Raw genomic sequence first — 19,733 nt, forward strand, 5'->3', positions numbered from 1 at the left:
TTGAACAGGCTGGGGCTGTTTTCCCTAGAGCATTGGAGGCTGAGGGGTGACTTTATAGAGGTTTACAAAATTATGAGGGGCATGGATAGGATAAATAGACAAAGTCTTTTCCCTGGGATCTGGGAGTCCAGAACTAGAGGGCATGGGTTTAGGGTGAGTGGGGAAAGAAATAAAAGAGACCTAAGGGGCAACTTTGTCACACAGAGGGTGGTACGTGTTCGGAATGAGCTGCCAGAGGAAGTGATGGAGACTGGTACAATTGGAACATTTAAGAGGCATTCGGATGGGTATATGAATAGGAAGGGTTTGGATGGATCTGGGCCGGGTGCTGACAGGTGGGACTAGATTGGGTTGGAATATCTGATCGGCACGGACAGGTTGGACCAAAGGGTCTGTTTCCATGCTGTATATCTTTATACTCTTTGAGTGTATGAATAACCTAGCTTTAACCTTGGTACTTGAATGAACAACAGCAAGTTCGGTACTGTCATCCCTGCAAAGTCTTTCTTCACGACTTTCTTCACAATTTGGGTGCTTGTGACAAAATTAGGAGAACTCTCCCACACACTGTTCTAGCAAAAGCCTGACATTACCCCTAAGGTTTGGTTTGGTGAGTAGCTCTTTGTCCCAAATAACACCATCACCATCTCTACGTGTGTCCAATCCCAGGACAGATTCATCAGAGATGGCAGGTGGGAGTTCTCAACATTGATCCCAGAGTCCATGAAATCTCAAGGCATCAGGTCAAATGTAGGCAGGGGAATTTCCTGCTAAATGCACTTTGTCTCATGTGTTGTAATCATCATGTTGTAAACCATCTGGAGGAAGCAAAAGCACAGAATGTGTGTTTGATGGGGGAGCCTTAATAATGGGTGACCTCAATATCCATTACCAAGAATAGATTGGCAACATCAAGCTGGTTGACTCTTAAAGGGCATAACTGCTAGATTAGTGATGGTAACAGGTGGTGAGGAGAACAAGAAGAGGGAAAAACACACTTGTTACAGAATCTGTTACAGAATCGTCTGTCTATAACAGTGCTGTTAGGAGTGATCACTGTACAGTTACTGTGAAGATGAAGTCCATCTTCACATAAAAGGTACCTTCCATTGTATTGTGTGGTGCTACAACGATGCTAAATGGAGTAAGTTTTGAACTGATCTAACTCAAAACTCAACAATGCCACCTGGGCCATCAGCAGCAGCAGAATTGCATTCACCCAGAATCTATAACCTCATGGCTTGGCAAATCCCCTTCCTTACCATTTCCAAATCAGAGGATCCACACTGGTTCAATGAAGTGTACAGGAGGTCATGCCAGGATCTGCATCAGGCAGAGGTAAAACTAAGATGTCAACTGAGCAAAATTACAGCAGGACTACTTGCATGCCAGGCAGTGTCAGCAGTATGCAATAGGTAAGCATTACCAATATGAAAAGCAATCCGACTAATTTTCTTTCCAACTGTGAGAGCCTCCAAGATCTTTGTGTGGCAGTGGTTTCTAGATTTGGAAGGCAATGCCGTGATTGTCAGCCACACAGCCTAGAAGGAACGTTGACAACAAATAGATCAGATCTAAGCTCTGCAGTCTTGCCCCATCTCGTTGTGAATATTGCTGAACAAATAAGAATTTCATGAACAGAGAAGACTCCAAAGTATCTCCAGCATCAACCATGGAGGAAACCGAGTTCTTCATTGCCGAAGGTAAGGCTGAAGCATTTACAACAATCTTCCATCAGAAGTGCCAAGTGGAGGCATCATTTTTGCCTGCTCTTGAGGTCCCCAAAATCGCAGATACCAGTCTTTAGCCAATTTGATTCACTCCACATGATAACAAGAAATGCCTGGATTTTGCAAAGGTACAGACCTATGCAGAGCATTCCAGCAAGAAGACTGAAGACTTGTACTGCATAACAAACCATACCCCTTGCAAACTTATCTCAGTAGAAGTTCTTATGAAGAGTCACTGGACTCGAAACATTCACTCGGCTTTCTCACCACAGATGCTACCAGACCTGGTGAGGTTTTCCAGCAATTTCTGCTTTTAGTTCAGATCTCCAGTATCAGCTGTTGTTAGTTTTATTCCAGTATAAGTACAACTCTGGAATTCACTTGGCAAAGCAGTAATTTTCACTGACATATCCTGTGTATATAAAGCAGGATAAATTTGACATGGTGAGTTATTGTGCTTTAAGTCACCTCTTGATCATCATCAACAATGTTATCTGACAGCATTTGCTCAGCAATAATCTGTTCACAGGTGCTCACTTTGGGTTCCTCCAAGGTCACTCAGCAGCCGAGACTTACAGGCCTGTTCCAAATATGGACAAAAGAGTTGATCTCCAGAGGTGAGCTGAAGGGACTGCTCTAGACATCAAGGCAGCATTTGACCAGGTATTATACCACAAAGTCCGAGCAAAACTGGAATCAATAGGAATCAAGAGCAACACCTAATGGGACTCACATTCGTTGGTGACATGGGTAATCTTCGACGATTTTCATTCTTCTCAGTTTGTTAAATATTAATGAGTGTCTAAATGCCAAATTGTAGTGGCCATCAGGTAGGAAGCTCTGTCTCCCAATGGAATGTTTCAGCTTCCACCTTTCAGGTGCCATATTTAAAAGGAACCTGGACAGCACTTTACTCTCTGTCACTCAGCAACTTCACTGAACCTCTTCTCATCATCCCCACTTGCCCTGGAGATTTCAAATATCATGCAAAAAGTAGTGCAGTGCTTTAATGGTGGCTTCCTAGAAGTTCTCCTTCTCTTAGAATCCCTACAGTGTGGAAACAGGCCCTTCACCCCAACAAGTCCTCACCAACCCTCCAAAGAATAACCCACCCAGACCCATTCCCCTACCCTATTACCCTATATTTACCCCTGACTAATGCACCTAAACTACACATCCCTGAATATTATGGCAATTTAGAATGGCCAATTCACCAAACCTGCAGCTCTTTGGATTGTGAGAGGAAACCGACGCAGGCACGGGGAGAATATGCAAACTCCACACGGACAGTTGCCCGAGGCTTCGCACTTGAAATAAAAATTGAACTGAAAATGTCAGCAGCTTGCACACCATCAGATTACCATAAAAAATCACACAACACCAGGTTGTAGTCCAACAGGTTGGACTATAACTCAGTGTCATGTGATTTTTGACTTTGTCCACCCTAGTCCAACACTAGCACTTCCATATCATCAGATCACTGACCTTTTATCACAACTAGGAGAATGTACATATCTGATACAGTCTCTCATAGAGTCATACAGTCATACAGCATGAAAACAGACCCTTCGATCCAACCAGTCCATACCAAACATAATCCCAAACTAAACTAGCCCCAACTTCCTGCTCCTGGTCCATCTCTGTCCAAACCGTCCCTATCCACGTGCTTATCCATAAGTCTTTTAAACATTGTAATCGTAGCCACATCCACCACTTCCTCAGAAAGTTCATTCTACATGCAAACCACTGTCTGTGGAAAGAATTTGCCCCTTGTGTCTTTTTAATTCTCTCTCTTCTCACCAAAAAAAAGTGCCCCTTTAGTCTAGAAATCTCCCCTCCTAGGGAAAAGACAGCTACCATTAACTCTATCTATACCCCTCATTATTTTATAAACGTATGTTAGGTCACCTCTCAACATCCCATGCTCTAGTGAAAAAGTTCCAGCCTATCCAGCCTTTCTTTATGACTCAAACCTTCCATACCCAGTAACATTCTGATAAATCTCTTCTGTACCTTCTCCAGCTTAATAATATCCTTCCTATAACCATGTGACCAGAACTGGACACTATTCCAGAAGAGGCCTCACCAATATCCTGTACAATCTCATAAAAACCAAAAGAACTATGGATGCTGTACAGCCTCAACATGACCTCTGAACTCCTATACTCAAAGGACGTAAGCAGGCCAAACACCTTTTTAACCACTCTGTCTATATGTGACGTAAACCTCAAAGAATTATGTACCTCTGTGAGTAGGTCCTTTTGTTCTACAACTACCCAAAGCCCTACCTTGTTTGTTGTACCAAAATGCAACACTTCGCATTTATCCAAATTGAACTCCATTTGCCATTTTGCAGCCTATTGACCCATTTGATCAAGATTTCTTTGTAATCTTAGAAAAACCTTCTTCACTGTCTACTATGCAACTAATTTTGGTGTCACCAACAAACTTACTAACCATGTCTTCCATATTCTCGTCCAAATCATTTATATGAATGCTAAACAAATGAGGACCCAGAACCGATCCCTGTGGAACACCGCTGGCCTCCAGTCCAAAAAGCAACCCCCCACCATCACTCTCTTTCAGGTAATTATGTGTTCAATTCGTCTGAATCCCATGTGACCCAACTTTACTCTCACCAAAAGCTTGCATGGGCTAAGGGCATGACTGGAAAAGAAGGCCTTTGAAGTGAGCCCTGTTTAGAGTTCAGCCTTGCTTCCCTGTCCCAATCAGGCTCACTATCTCAGCCAGTGCTATTTTACTTAAGCAGGCTTATTGGCCAAGTTAAGTTTCAATACCAATATAATAATCATTTAACAACAACAAAACAGATACAGTCGACTGACATTTCTCCTAATTTAATCAACATCGGAGAGGCTTCAAATCCAACACTCTAAGATTTTGTGCAAACAGCAGCCATTTTCTGAAGGTGCCAATTTAGTGAAGTCATTTATGCTTTCAACAATCAAATAATTTGATAAAATTCTAAAAGCAATCTAACTTCATATCAGAACCATCGAGTTTCCCATTTTAATCCCATTTTTAATTGCGTCTTTGAGAAACCAATTTGAATTGGTGTAAGTCCCCTTTCTTTCTTATTGTTATGAACTGAAGTGTCCAACTCCATCCTTCCTTATCTGCCATTTTGCTGCTTATAGAGCCCAGCAAGTCACAAAGAGAAATGTTCAAGTGGTGGACAATAAACTTCTTCAATAGAAACTCACTGGAGCAAGTCACTGCACCTAAAGTGTTGACTCTGCTTTCTGTCCACAGCTGCTGCCAGACCTGCTGAATTTTTATCACAATTTCTGTTTTGTTTCTGATTTCCAGCATCCACAGTTCTTTTGGTTTTTTTTGTTCAGTGTCACACTCACTAAAGCTTGGAGGGAGATTTCTACCCTGCCACGTTCATGCCTCATATATGTCATGAGCTTTGTGAGTAGACATGTTTTCTATTTTTGGCTAATGGTATTATGACCCTGAAAGTAATTCCAGTGGCATGGGATGTTTATGAATATTCATGACATGCTAATGAATGGAAAAACAGATTGCTGCCAACGCTGGTTGTGAAACTGACCCACCTGAAACATTCTGAGAATTTTAGTAGCGAATGTTTATCCTGCTACTAGGAAACAGAAATTGTTTTACCCTTTTCCACAGTAAATACTCGTTTAGTATCTCTCCCATTTTCTGCAGCTCCACACAAAGGCCGTCTAGCTGATCTTTGAGGGGCCCTATTCTCTCCCTAGTTACTCTTTTGTCCTTAATGTATTTGTAAAAACACTTTGGATTCTCCTTAATGTAATTCTATCCAAAGCTATGTCATGTCCCCTTTTTTCCCTCCTGATTTCCCTCTTAAGTATACTCCTACTGCCTTTGTACTCTTCTAAGGATTCATTCGATCTATCCTGTCTATACCTGACATATGCTTCTTTCTTTTCCTTAACCAAACCCTCAATTTCTTTAGTAATCCAGCATTCCCTATACCTACCAGCCTTCCCTTTCACCCTAACAGGAATATACTTTCTCTGGATTCTCGTTATCTCATTTCTGAAGGCTTCCCATTTTCCAGACGTCCCTTCACATACGAACATCTGCCCCCAATCAGCTTTTGAAAGTTCTTGCCTAATGCCATCAAAATTGTCCTTTCTCCAATTTAGAACTTCAACTTTTAGATATGGCCAATGCTTTTCCATCACTATTTTAAATCTATTAGAACTATGGTCGCTGGCCCCAAAGCGTTCCACCACTGACACCTCAGTTCACCTGCCCTGCCTTATTTCCCAAGAGTAGGTCAAGTTTTGCACCTTCTCTAGTCGGTACATCCACATATTGAATCAGAAAATTTTCTTGTACGCACTTAACAAATTCCTCTGCGTCCAAACCCTTAACACTATGGCAGTCTATGTTTGGAAAGTTAAAATCCCCTACCATAACCATCCTATTATTCTTCCAGATAGCTGAGATCTCCATACCAGTTTGTTTCTCAATTTCCCTCTGACTATTAGAAGGTCTATAATACAATCCCAATGAGGTGATCATCCATTTCTTACTTCTCAGTTCCACCCAAATAACCTCCCTGGATGTATTTCTGGGAATATCCTCCCTCAGCACAGCTATAATGCTATCCCTTATTAAAAATGCCACTCCCCCTCCTCTTTTGCCTCCCTTTCTATCCTTCCTGTAGCATTTGTATCCTGGAACATTAAGCTGCCAGTCCTGCCCATCCCTGAGCCATGTTTCTGTAATTGCTATGATATCCCAATCCCATGTTCCTAACCATGCCCTGAGTTCATCTGCCTTCCCTGTTTGACACCTTGCATTGAAATAAATGCAGTTTAATTTATCAGTCCTACCTTGTCCCTGCCTGCCCTGATTGTTTGACTCGCTTCTGTTCTCAACTCTACCAGTCTCAGATTGATCTCTTTCCTCACTATCTCCCTGGGTCCCAACACCCCCACCTTACTAGTTTAAATCCTCCCGTGCTGCTCAAGCAAATCTCCCTGCTAGTATATTAGTCCCCTTCCAATTTAGGTGCAATCCGACCTTCTTGTCCAGGTCACTTCTACCCCAAAAGAGATTCCACTGGTCCAAAAATGTGAATCCTTCTCCCATACACCAGCTCCTCAGCCATGAGTTCATCTGCTTTATCCTCCTATTCCTGCCCTCACTAGCTCGTACCATTGGGAGTAATCCAGATATTACTACTCTCAAGGGCTTCCTTTCTGAATTCTTGCCTAACTCTCTGTAATCTCCCTTCAGAATCTCAACTTTTTCCCTTCCTATGTCGTTGGTTCCAATGTGGACAATGACCTGCTGCTGGCCCCCCCTCCCCCTTGAGAACATTCTGCACCCTCTCTGAGGCATTTGTTCCCTTTCTGAGTCTTCAAGGTGGCTTGAAAGTTAATTTCAGGTGACATTTAATAGGTAACCACATTGCTGGGCATTTGGAATCACAGGAAGGCCAGATCAGGTGAGGATGATCTATTTCCTTTCCACATGGACATTAGTGAACAGGATAGTCTTTTTTAATGTCAGTCTTCAGCTTTATTAATGGAATTCAATGTCCAAAGAAAATTAACTTGCAAAAATTAATTACTAATCCAATGAGATTAGCACTTCCGCACCTTGTAATGCATCTTGTAAATGGTACAAATTTGGGGTGCAGTGCATTAGTAGTGAAGGAAATGACTGGTTGATATAATGGATTAGGTGCAAATCAAATGGTCTGTTTTGTATCGAATGTTGCTCAGTTTCTTGCAAGTTGTTGGAACTGCATCGATCCAGACAATTAGAAGGTGTTCTATCACAGTCCAGATTTATGCTTTGTAGATAGTGAATGTGAAATCAGAGGTAATCCACTTGCCAGGTGAAGAATTCACTGATGGTAACAACATTGAATGTCATATATAGGTGATTAGTCTCTTGCTCTTCCTGTTTGGAATAGTCATTGCCTACTACTTGTGTGGCAGAATGTTACTTGCCATTTATCAGTTCAAGCCTAAAAGTTATCCATGTCTTGCAAACTGCTTTTATTATTTGAAAGATTGTTAATGATAGTGAACAATGTGCAATCATCAGCAAACATCACCACATCACCACTCTGCCTTCATGGTGAAGTGTAAGTCATTGAAAAAGCAGAAAAAATGTTTGGGCCAGAGGAGCTCATGTAGTAATATCTTGTGACTGAGATGATTGGCCTGCAACAAACACGATCCTCTTCCTTTCTACTCAGTATGTCCACAGCCAATTGAGAGTTTATTTTCCAGCCTCAAATCCCAGCTTTGCGTTTTAATTTCCTACTCTTACAACCGACCTGTCTTTGGGGATTAAAAGTGCACCAAATTGTTTTAATCCATCCTGTATTAATCCTTTAATAATTGTAAAAATCTTTAAGCAAGTTAGTGTTTAATTTCTGATTATGATAAATAGATTCAATTTTCTGTGTTTCTTCAGTATTTGTTTCCTCAGTCCAAACAGAATTCATCGCAATCCATATTGTACCTTCTCTGTTGTGTTAGAATCTTTCAGATCTAGAATAATCTAAAAAAAACCAACATAATGCTCCAAAATTGTACAATGAAAGTGGAGTTTATGACTAAGGGGAAATGGGTGAGAAAGTTCCAAAGAGATCAAGGAGATCTAATAATTGGGCAGGGGAGATGGTGGTGTTGGAAGGTATACTGGTTATTCAAAGAGAAAAGCCTTTGGTGATCAGACTGGCTCTCCTAGGGTGGTTGTGGAGGGTTAAAGGCAGAACAGACAGCTTTTGGATTTACTGGGTAGCTTGTTATTCCTGGAAGAGAACAATTCCTGCTGTTCCTGACCCACAAGTATTGCGGTAAAAGCATTTACCTTTCGAATTTAGTCTTTTCCACCTTTAATACATTACCAAATTTCCTGAAGTCTGAAAAACATGGCTGGCTGAGGTTAGGTATGGAAGGAAAGCAAAGTACAGCAGATGCTGGAGATATGAAACAAAAACAATGTATGCTGGAGAAATTCAGGTTTGGCAGTCTGTACAGAGAGAGAAGCAAAGTTCTAGAATCCAATGAGTAAGTTCAAGTTCAACATTACTCTGTCTGTTAAAGTGAAGGTGAGCAGCAACGTTACATTGCATAAATAATCAAATATGTTTCAAATTATTCATCTGCCCCTTATCCTGAGTCTCTTCAAACCATATGTAGACAGATTTGGTTCCTGTTCCAAATGCTGTTTTAACCTTGGATGCCCCCAACTCAGCTATTTTGGGAAGTTAAGATCCAGCCTACATTTCTTTCCTTCAAACCCATAATTTCATGAGTATTTTTATGTCCTTAATCACTCAAAGTGCTGTTTTACCTCTTTGTGAACCTAAACCCACCAGTAGGGAAAATGTTGGGATCTACCACGAAGGACATGATAAATAGATACTTGGATAAAAACGATATGATTGGGCACAGTTAGCATGGATTTGTGAATGGATAATTGTGTTGGAGTATTTTGTTGGCACAGTTGTTGGAGTATTTTGAGGTTGTTACTGACAAAATTGATACAGGAGTGTCAATGGATGCGGTATATGTGGAATTTTCAGAAGGCTTCAAAGGAGGGTGGTTAGCAAAAGTAAAGCATATTGTGTAGAAGGGAATGTACTGGAATGGTTTATGGATTGACTGACAGACAGAAAAAAAGAGGAGGAATAAATAGGTCATTCTTGCATTAGCAGGATGTGACTAGTGGGTTACCACAAAAATCTGCAATTTTGCTCTAATTATTCACAATACAAATCGATAATTTGGTCATGGGGCCCAAATGTAATATTTTAATTTTGCATGGAATACAAAACTACTGAGGAATGTGTTTTGTGAGGAAGATGTAAAATATTTTCAGAAGGATTTGGTCAGGCCGAGTGAATTTTGCAAGAACACGGCAGATAGAATATAATGTGGAAAAATGTGAGACTATCCACTTTGGTATGAAGACAGATGTGCATATTATTACTTAAATGGTAAGAGGTTGGAAAGTGATAGGAAACAGACCAAGGTATCCTTGTTGATAAATCTCTGAAGTCTAAATACAGATGCAACAAACTATTAGGAGGGCTAATGGAATGTTAATTTTCATTGTAGGAGGATTTAAGCACAGAAACAGTGAAGTCTTACTTCAATTGTATAAAAGCTTGGTTAGACCATACCTGGAATGCTGTATGCAGTTTTAGTCTCCTTACCTCAGGAACAGTATTACCACAGAGGGAATGCAATAAAGATTCACTAGACTTGTTCCCAGGATGGTGAGACTGTCCTTTGAAGAGAGTTTGGGTAAACTGGGCTTGTAATCTGTGGAGATTTGAAGAACGAGAGCAGATCTGAATGAAACCTCCAAAATACTTAAAAGGATAGACAGGCACTTACAGGCAAAATGCTTTTATTTTTTGTTAGCCTCGATCTAGTTGAGGGGAGGGGGCATCATTTAAAAATAAACAGATACCATTTGGACCAAGATGAGGAGGATTTGTTTATTCAAAGAGGGGTGAGCCTTTAGAATTTCTACCTCAGGTGCTGTGAGAACTCAGTCTTTGAGGATATTTGAAGTAAAGGTTGATAGATTTTTAATTGTCAATGTTGTAAAAAGTATTGGGATGATGCAGATAAAAGGCATTGACATATTTCATCATCCATGATCATATTAAATTGTGGAGGAGGCTCAACATGCTAAATAGTCTATTTCTGTTCCTCGATCCCCAAATTCCACAACTCTTTCCTTATTTGAATTATATTTGCTACCTTTGATCGTACTAGAACTTCTTGCAAACAGATGGAAATTGACATTTATTCCTAGTAAAGAAAAGCCCTTATGCTGATATGGTTTGACTTCAGTTGATAGCAATTTGACTATATCTAACCAATAATGACAGCATTACAATCCTCAGAATCTTTCATTGTGATTTATGCTACAAAAGTCAATCTTGACTATAGTTGATGTCTATTTTGTAGACAAGCAACTAATTTGGCAGTTCTGAAGCCAAGGGTCATGGGACCAAAAACATTAACTCTGATTTCTCTGCATAGATACTGCCAGACCTGCTGAAATTTTCCAGCAATTTCCATTTTTAATTCTGATTTTCAGCATCTGCAGATTTTTATATATTTTTTAACTAATTCAGTAGATAGTGTCATAGACCAGACCCCTTCAGAATATATTAAGAAAGTAGCCTCGACCCTAATGTTTTCTTATTTTAAAGGTAAATGCGAGGTGCTGTATTCCAGATGCAATTTGATTGGTCAGGCTACTCGACGTTAAGCAAAACACAATTTATTTAAACACTATATTTAAAATACAACAAAAGAAGGGAGGAACTTGGAATAATTTAACACTATTGGAAAACTTAACAGAATCATAGATATATTCATTATTACTAATTAGCTGTTCCACTAAAATAACTTCCCATAAACATACCTTTGACAAAAGGCAAATTCATGACACTGATTTTCTCACCTACAGTCCTATCAGCAACAAAGAGATACATGCAGCAGCTCCTCAGAGAGAGAGAGAGTGAGAGAGAGAGAGAGAGAGAGAGAGAGAGAGAGAGAGAGATCTTTCCCTTCCACAATCTCAGTTCACACTCATTAACTAACTAAAGCAAAATCCTGAGTCTGTGTGTCTCCAATCGCTTCTACTGTTTCAACTTCAAAACAAAACACCCAAAGCATCACAATTCATTTATTTTCTCATAGACTGCTCGTCACCTTCCCCCCAATATCTCTTATCAAAAAAGGAAAAAAAACCCTCTAAAAACCAAAGTATCGGTACAATAGCAAGCTCCCACAGACATAAATGAAGACTGCATGGTGTTTGCTAAAGGAGAAATAGCCATGAAAGTTGGAGAACTCTCTGCTCTTCATTAAATAATACTTTTTGGAGAGCCCATCAGGCAAAAAACATTTTGTATTAGCATTTCATGACACAACACCTCTATAGCGGAGCATTCCATTACTATATCTGTCACTGTGGTGTTAGCCTTGCTGATTGATTTGTGGTCAAATCACAACCAACTATACCTAACTTACAATTAATTTACATATTTCTCTTCAAAGAAACTTCATTTTGAGAACTATTAAAACAGATTATGCTTCGAGACCCTTTCCAACCCTGAAGAATAGTGAGGATATCAGAAATGCAATAAGTTAGTGCAAAAGGAAGTGGCAAAAAGATATTGTATAATCAGAGCCCCCAGCCAGTTTTAATATGTATTACCAGCAGCTTTCAAAGCATAGAAACAGTTATTTTTGTTTTAACAAACGTATTAATTGCTTTTCCCAGATGTTCATTAATACCACAAACAGACATTTTTGAAAGATATAATTCATCAAGTAGCTGATGTGTGCTGTTGAAACAATTTCATTCAAAGCTTCTCGCAGTGCTCAGTGAGTAACTTTATGAGTTTACGTGTGTACTTTGGCATCAGAATTGCTGGGGTCCTCAGGAATGTTGCATGCATGTTTCATTCACAGTCCAGTGAGGCAGCTACCATTATTAAAAGCTGAGGATGAAAATGTATTCACAGAGCATGGATGTAGTGTCATTCACAACATTAATTGCAGACTGTTTTACTGAACCTTACCAAGCCAAATGTTTCAGGTCACATTTCTACACAGAAGATAACTGTAAAACATTGATGAGGGTAAGGCTACTGTTGTGGTGTATATGAACTTCCAAAAGCTGTTTGACACAGTGCAATTAAACAAACTTGTGATGAAAGTGATAGGTAATGGAATAAAAGGGACAGTTGCAATGTGGATACTAAATTAGCCAAGTGACACGAAACAGATAGTAATGATTAATGGGTATTTTTCAGATTGGAGGCGGCTTTGTAGTGGAGTTCCTCAAGAGTCATGATTACAGCCTTAACCTTCCCTGAGATATATATAAATGATTTAAATGTTGGTCTGCAGGAGATAATTTCAAAGTTTGTGGATAATATGAAACTTGGAATAATTATAGACTCTGAGGAGAACTGTGTAGAACTTCAAAAAGACATAGATAAATTGATTGAGAGGACAAATAGGTGACAGATGATGTTCAATATGGAGAAATGTGAGGTAATACACTATGGGAGAAAGAACATGAAGAAACAATATAAAATAAAGGGTGCAGTGTAAAGGACAAACAGGAGCAGAGAGACCTGGTATGTATGTGCCTATGTCATTTTATATGGCAGGACGGGTAGAAAAAAACTGCCATTGAAGTGTACAATTTCTCAGCTTCAATAATAGGAGCATAGAATACAAGAATAGGGAAGTTATGCTGAACCTATAAAGAACACTTTTTAGACCTCACCTAGAGTATTGTGTACAGTTCTGGGTGCCACACTTTGGGAAAGGTGTAAATGCATTGGAGAGAATGCAGAAAAGGTTTTCAAGATTAGTTTCAGAAATGAGAAACTTCAGTTTGAAGATAGTTTGGAGAAGATAGAACTGTTTTTCATGGAGATAATGCAGCTGGTGGGAAATTCGATATAAATTTTCCAAATCATGATGAATTTAGACAGAGCAGATAGGGACAAACTATTCCTGCTCAAAAAAGGATAAAGAACCAGGTTGCACTGTGTTAAAGTGTTTGTAGAAGAAACAAAGGCAGAGAATCCCTGTAACATGGAAACAGGCCATTCAGCCCAATAAGTCCACACTGACTCTCTGAAGAACATCACATCCAGACCCACCCAGCCTATATCCATAACCTTGCATTTCCCATGCTAATCCATCTAACCTACACATCCCTGGACAGAATGGGCAATTTAGCATGGTCAATCCACCTAACCTGCACATTTTTGGACAGTAGAAAGAAACCCATGCAGACAAAGGGAGAAAATGGTGAGAAAAAAAGTCCTTTTCGCAGTTTGAAAATGTGGTGGAGACAAATTCAATTGATGCATTGAAGAGGACATTGGAAGATGATTTCAATGGAAATAACAGGTGGCGGGGGGGGTTTATAAAGAAAAGGTAGGAGTTTGGCACTAAATCAAAATGCTCAGAGAGCTGGTGCAGACACAATGAGCCAAATTACCTGAACTATTATACTTCTGTGATTCTGCATCATCTTTGCAGCAATAGTATTATATGTAACCCATAATACCAATGGAATGGTTAAAATAACTAGTACAACACAACTCTTATTTGTTAAGTGTCTCAGTTTCTTCAACTTCTTGGAAGGAACTGACACTTGTTTCCAGAAATCAAAAATATCTTGCAAATCAGTTAATTTGGAATAATGGCCATTCAACATTTTCTTCTTCCCACTACTCAACAAAATATCCAGGCACTTGCACAAAACCATGTTAATAGTTATTGGAAATTTATGTCATTGAATAAAGTGGATTTTTCGCTCGAACATAATTTTATAATCAACTTTTCTGCCAATATTTACTGAAGTAAAATCCAGCCCTTTTACATATTTTCATGGAAACAAAGACAAGTTTGTTAACTGTTTTTAATTTCCGATCTCTTTCTTTTTAGTTGCCAGCGAGACTTTAACAACTTTCATGGTGTTAGATTGATCAGCTGCATTGAAGCTTCTGAACTATGCCATGCAATAATAGGGTGTTGGATTGGACCCTAAGATTATCCATGCAACTTACCCTGCCATTATTCATATGCCAAAGGGAGGCATGTCGTCGAGGTCAGCTATTTTCCATTAGGAGAAGGTTTCAATAAAATAGTTACCTGAAAATGACAGCCTAAAATAACTTGCATTTCTCAAGTGCTTCTCATGTACAGACGGAAATCTTGGGAGTGGTCAACAGGACGGCGTTCAATGAGTATCATTCAACAGCTGAGAGAATGGAAAGAGTACAGTTTAGCAGTAGCATAAGCACAATCTGAGGGAGACATCTTTACGAGGCTTTCAAAAGTAGTGGGGCAGGAGGTAGAGATGTTGAGAGTGATAGCTTGGGAGGAGCTATTGGAAAGAGCCATAAAATGGGAGGACTAAGCAACAAGAAGCAACTGTTGGTATATTGGCTGAAGGAGCAAGCAGTGACATGTAGCTGCACATCATAAGACAAAGGCACAACACGTTTACAAAGGAATTTGAAGGTAAGGCTGGGAATCCTTTAGGAAATTCTCTGGGGCATGGTTTCAGAAATGAGGATAAGAATCAGCCTAAGTGAGAAAATGAGCTGCAGAGTTCTGGATGACTTGTAGGTTGTGAAGGGCAACAGGTAAGTGAAGAAGCCTAACCTTGTGTAATAGAAGTGTAGATTTACATTTAAAATGGTGAAAGTAAGTGATCTTAATGATGGAATATTAGTGAGAAAATTCAGCAGTTTATCAAATGTCTACACTTCAAGGCAAAGGAGGTAGCTAGGGAGGTTGAAGGAGTCAAGGTAAAAGATTAATTAATGTCCAAAAGGGGCTAAAATAGAGCCATTTAAAAAAGTGATAAGCATTTTCCTCAGCATTTTCTTTTTTCAAATGCTTCATTATACACTAAATTTCTGGATTTATTGAAATAAAATCACTCTGCAACACTCTTTGGACTGAATGATAGCAGCTTTCAACTGAGAAAGAAATATTCCAATATACATGCCAGAGCCGCATTTAAACAATCCAAAATGAATCGCAGTTCCCTGACCTCTCCCCCATAGCCCTGCAGTTTCTCCTGTTCCAATATTTATCATTTTTCCCTTAAAGGATTCAGCAAATTTTGTCTTAACTACTTCGATTGGACAGAATCAGAAAATACTAAGAATCTCAGAAACCAGAAACAAATTCAAAAAGTTTACAAATAAAAATGGAGAGTGAGTTCTTCAGCAGTTAACGCATTTGCAGTCTGGTTTGTTTCCTTCAGCTATATCCCAAAGAAGAATTAAAAGACTTAAACAAGCAGAGACACTCAGTTTGTTTTAAGTAGTCTTGGTTTAATGACACAACTTTTGTTGTCTTCTTATTTTGGTTAGTTCTGAAATGACTGTAGGTAGTTAAATAGGTTGCGTTATTTTCGAAGCAATCTTATGCCTCCCTGTCACTGAAAAGTGTACTATAATTTGACAGTAAACTGAATTCCTGATCTGTAGTGTGTGGTTTATTTAGCTCCAAGCATCTGTGTTTGGATTTGAAAATACTGATTGGGTCCCTGCCAGGGGCATTGAAAGGTCAAGTCGTTCTTTTACAAGAATTTTTTTCTCTCTGAGAGTTCAGGTCATTAATCAGGGTGAGAAAGAGTGGCTCGTAATCATTTGGTTCCTTTTGAGGGATCTTTTTAAGCAAGTATTGTGGCTTAGTGTTAGAGATTCAGTAAGTGTTTGTTAGGATCACACTGTCATGGTAATGCAGGTGACTTGATACTCCTTAAACTGACATTAGTTGTTATGACAATCGATAGATCAGTAGCCTTGACAAGTGTACTGATGATATTTTAAGTTTTCATCCTTCTAACGGAAAATAAGACAAACTTGTTGAAAATTTTTTGACATATGCTTAAAATGAAATCAGGGTTGCTGTTGCTGACTGGCTTACCATTGCTGCAAAAAGGTCACAAACAGCAATGAGAAAAAATTATACCTTTGTTACTTTGAAATAATTATTTTTTCAACATGGAGTGATTTGTGTTTGCCAATAGACTTGGCATTTTTGTGGATAAAAGCATGCTTGCAGGTCGGCTAGATAAAGCAAACAATTACCGAATATTCAGTTAGCTATGTCTAGCCAAGGAATTACGTTTGGGACCAAATTTTCAATTCAGGATTGGAAGACCAACACCAGAATTACTTGCTGCTCCCAAAATGCCTCACTCTTATGATGCAATGTTAAATGTACAGGGCCTTATTGGCTGGGAGGTGAGTCCCGCACTCCCCATGAGGCACTGAACCCCTTCAGTAGACAGAGACTATCTGCCTGGAGGAGATGAAGGGCTTTTGCCCGAAACGTCAATTTCGAAGCTACTTGGATGCTGCCTGAACTGCTGTGCTCTTCCAGCACCACTAATCCAGAATATAGTCATGAAGGAGGCTGCTGCTGCCTTGCTGATTACAGCATGCAGCTTTTTAGGCGCAAAGTAGGTGGAATGAGGGAGACGTGGCTTTGCATAATAAGAAAAGGACCAACTCCCATGCCCATGATTGTGGTCTAGAGATTTGGTTCCAACACAACTGGACAAATATTTATTTGAATTCCACAGCAAATCCAACAGCAGTACACTGTGAGGCACAAAACTGTTTGAACTTGGCAAATGCATTTGGGCAAATACAGGCCACTTAACAAGTTCTTTAAGGATTCTAAGGCATCAGTAATTACCAGAAAGCACATTCCCAGATCCTTCTTTTCAAAATGTAAAATTATCTCAGAGACATCGGGATCACGTTCAAACTCCAGAATCATGCTTTTCAAATCCTCCTGGACTGGGCCTAATCCTGGGTCCTTTGAAAATCCCAGCCGTGGTCTCAGTGTCCCAGGCTGACAATCAGCATAAGAATCCACCAGCATTGTTGTTATCAAACTTGCATGCATCTGGCCATTAATTGAGGTCATGATGAGGCTGAACTGTGATATTCTCATGGCCAAGTAGCTTACTAACTCATTTTCTAAAATCACTGCACAAAAACAATGACTAGATAGGTGCAGCACTGATGCAGCACTGTGGCTCAAGTGGTTAACACTGTTCCCTCACAGTGCCAGGGAGCCAGGTTCACTTCCAGCCTCGGGTGATGTCTGTGTGGAGTTTGCACATTCTCCCCAAGATTGCGTGAGTTTCCTTCGGATGGTCTGATTTTCTCCCACAGTCCAAAGATGTGTTGGCTAAGTGGATTGGCCATGTTAAATTGTCCTTCATGTCTAGGGATGTGTTGGCTGGGTGGATTAGCCATGGGAGGTGCAGGGTTGCAGAAATAGGATTGGATATTCTTTGGAGAGTTGGTATGGATTGTTGGGCCGAAAGGCCTGTTTCCATACTTTAGGGATTCTACTCTATTCTAACAAGAGAATGCACTTCAGTGTGTAAACATTACTTCTGGAATGAGGTGCTGGGCAAGTCTCATTACTTACTAATACATAAACTACTTCTGATAATCTAATGGCACAATGATTGGCAGTCCTGAATTCAGTTCACAGTCATCTCACTCAGAGGGAAAATGCTGGACCTAAAAAAGATTTTAAAGGAAGCAAAACAAAACAGATTAGGAGGTTTCTCTCTTGAGACAAATAAAGATTGAAGAATTACCTGATCATGGTGGTTAATATTATGGAATGATTTAATAAGGTAGACTAGATGTAGTCTGATGGAATTTGCAAATAATGATAATGCAAATGATAATTATGTTACTCTGATATCAACATAAAATCAACAGTATAGAGCTGATAAGTATGCTGTAAATATATAAACAAGATTAAAAGTCCTGACAAGAGTGGGAGCCTTACTGTAGGCTAATTACAAACTAGGGATGCTAGAGATCAAGAAGAATGGTAACCTAGAGAAAAAAGTGTGTGTAGTCACCTGATGCCCAGAATTACTGAAGTGAAGTGAACTGAAGTGAGAAGAACCCTGACAGTGAAATGTGATTAAAGCATAACATTAAGCACGAGTGAGAAGATGCTTAGACATGTCGATTGAGTTAAAACTTGGAGTCATAAATATTAAATAGTTACCTTTAAATCTACAAGGAAACTCAACTGAAGCATCTTAATGCAGAGACTGGATGAGAATGTGGAACCCGTTATTACCAGGAGTACCTGGAGAAAATACATTTAGGAGGCAGTTAAATAAACATGTGGGAGAAATTAAAAGACGATATATTGTTGGCATTAGTTAAAGAAGGGTATTAAGAATCTTGTGTGGAACTTGACCATTGATATGAGCCAAAATGCCTCTAAATTTCCATGTATCCTGGTTCTGACTTGCATCTTTGCCTACTTTTTTTCCTCTTGCAAGGATGCTTGCCTTGAAGAAGTTTTCCTCCTCTCTCTACAAGAATCTCAGGGAGTCCCTCTCCCACTGCAACTTCCAAGTCATTTCCTCTGCCATGAAGCTCTTCAACCATGTCGTGAAACAAACTCGCTACCACAGACTATCACCTTCATCCCCTCCCCCACTCACCCATTGTACTCTATGCTACTTTCTCCCCACTCCCACCCTCCTCTAGCTTATCTCTCCACGATTCAGGCTCACTGCCTTTATTCCTGATGAAGGGCTTTTGCCCGAAACATCGATTTCGAAGCTACTTGGATGCTGCCTGAACTGCTGTGCTCTTCCAGCACCACTAATCCAGAATCTAGATTCCAGCATCTGCAGTCATTGTTTTTACCTCCTACTTTTTTTCCTGTCACCCTTGCTGAGCTCATCTTGTCCTGTTCCCCCAATCCTATTTCCACTCAACTACTGACCACTTGACATCTCCTGGCCCCCATGTTAACTGATGTTGTAAACCGTTGTCTCCCTACAGGTACTGATTCGCCTCTCCCTTAAATCAACCACCAACATCCTTATGAAGAAAACATTGACTCCACTATCTTTACAAACTACCACACCTTCTTCAATCTCCTTGCCGTCTCCAAAACCTTCCAAACCTTTGCACATTGGAATATGGAATTTTGGGAACAATCAGGCTTCTGTTCCTGCCACAGTACTAAAAGAAATGTCAAAGTTAGAAATAACCCCCAACATGACTGCGACAAATATAACCTATTTCTCATCATCGTTCTTCTCCCATCTGTAGCCTTCAATGCAGTTGACCAAACCATTCTGCTCCAAGCCTTCCCTACTGTCATCCAATAGGTGAGACTGCCCTCATCTGATTCCATTCTGACCTATAGCCTTCCAAGTATCACCTGCAATGCAACCAGATCCTGTATGCTTATGTCTGAAGTTCCTTCAAGGACATAATATAAGATCTATAGAATCTGTAAGATGTATTGATCTTACCTATTTTTCATCTACATGCTGCCCCTCTACAACATCATCTGGTAGCATAATGTAATTTTCATATGTGTACTGTTTCAGCCAGTTCTACCTCATTACAACCCCATCTTTACTCTT

General features: G+C 39.8%; 1 long non-coding RNA gene across 2 annotated transcripts in view; it reads right to left on the reverse strand.

The window, feature by feature from the left end:
* Positions 1-14,601, reverse strand: part of LOC140484505 (uncharacterized) — a 128,432-nt gene extending 113,831 nt beyond the window's left edge. For both annotated transcript variants that reach the window (XR_011962219.1, XR_011962222.1), the window contains exon 1: positions 14,429-14,601. This is a non-coding gene — a long non-coding RNA (uncharacterized lncRNA). The remainder of the gene's footprint in view (positions 1-14,428) is intronic.
* Between the last annotated feature and the right edge of the window lie 5,132 nt (positions 14,602-19,733).

This window comes from Chiloscyllium punctatum, chromosome 2, assembly GCF_047496795.1.
Source record: "Chiloscyllium punctatum isolate Juve2018m chromosome 2, sChiPun1.3, whole genome shotgun sequence".
NCBI classification, from domain to species: domain Eukaryota; kingdom Metazoa; phylum Chordata; class Chondrichthyes; order Orectolobiformes; family Hemiscylliidae; genus Chiloscyllium; species Chiloscyllium punctatum.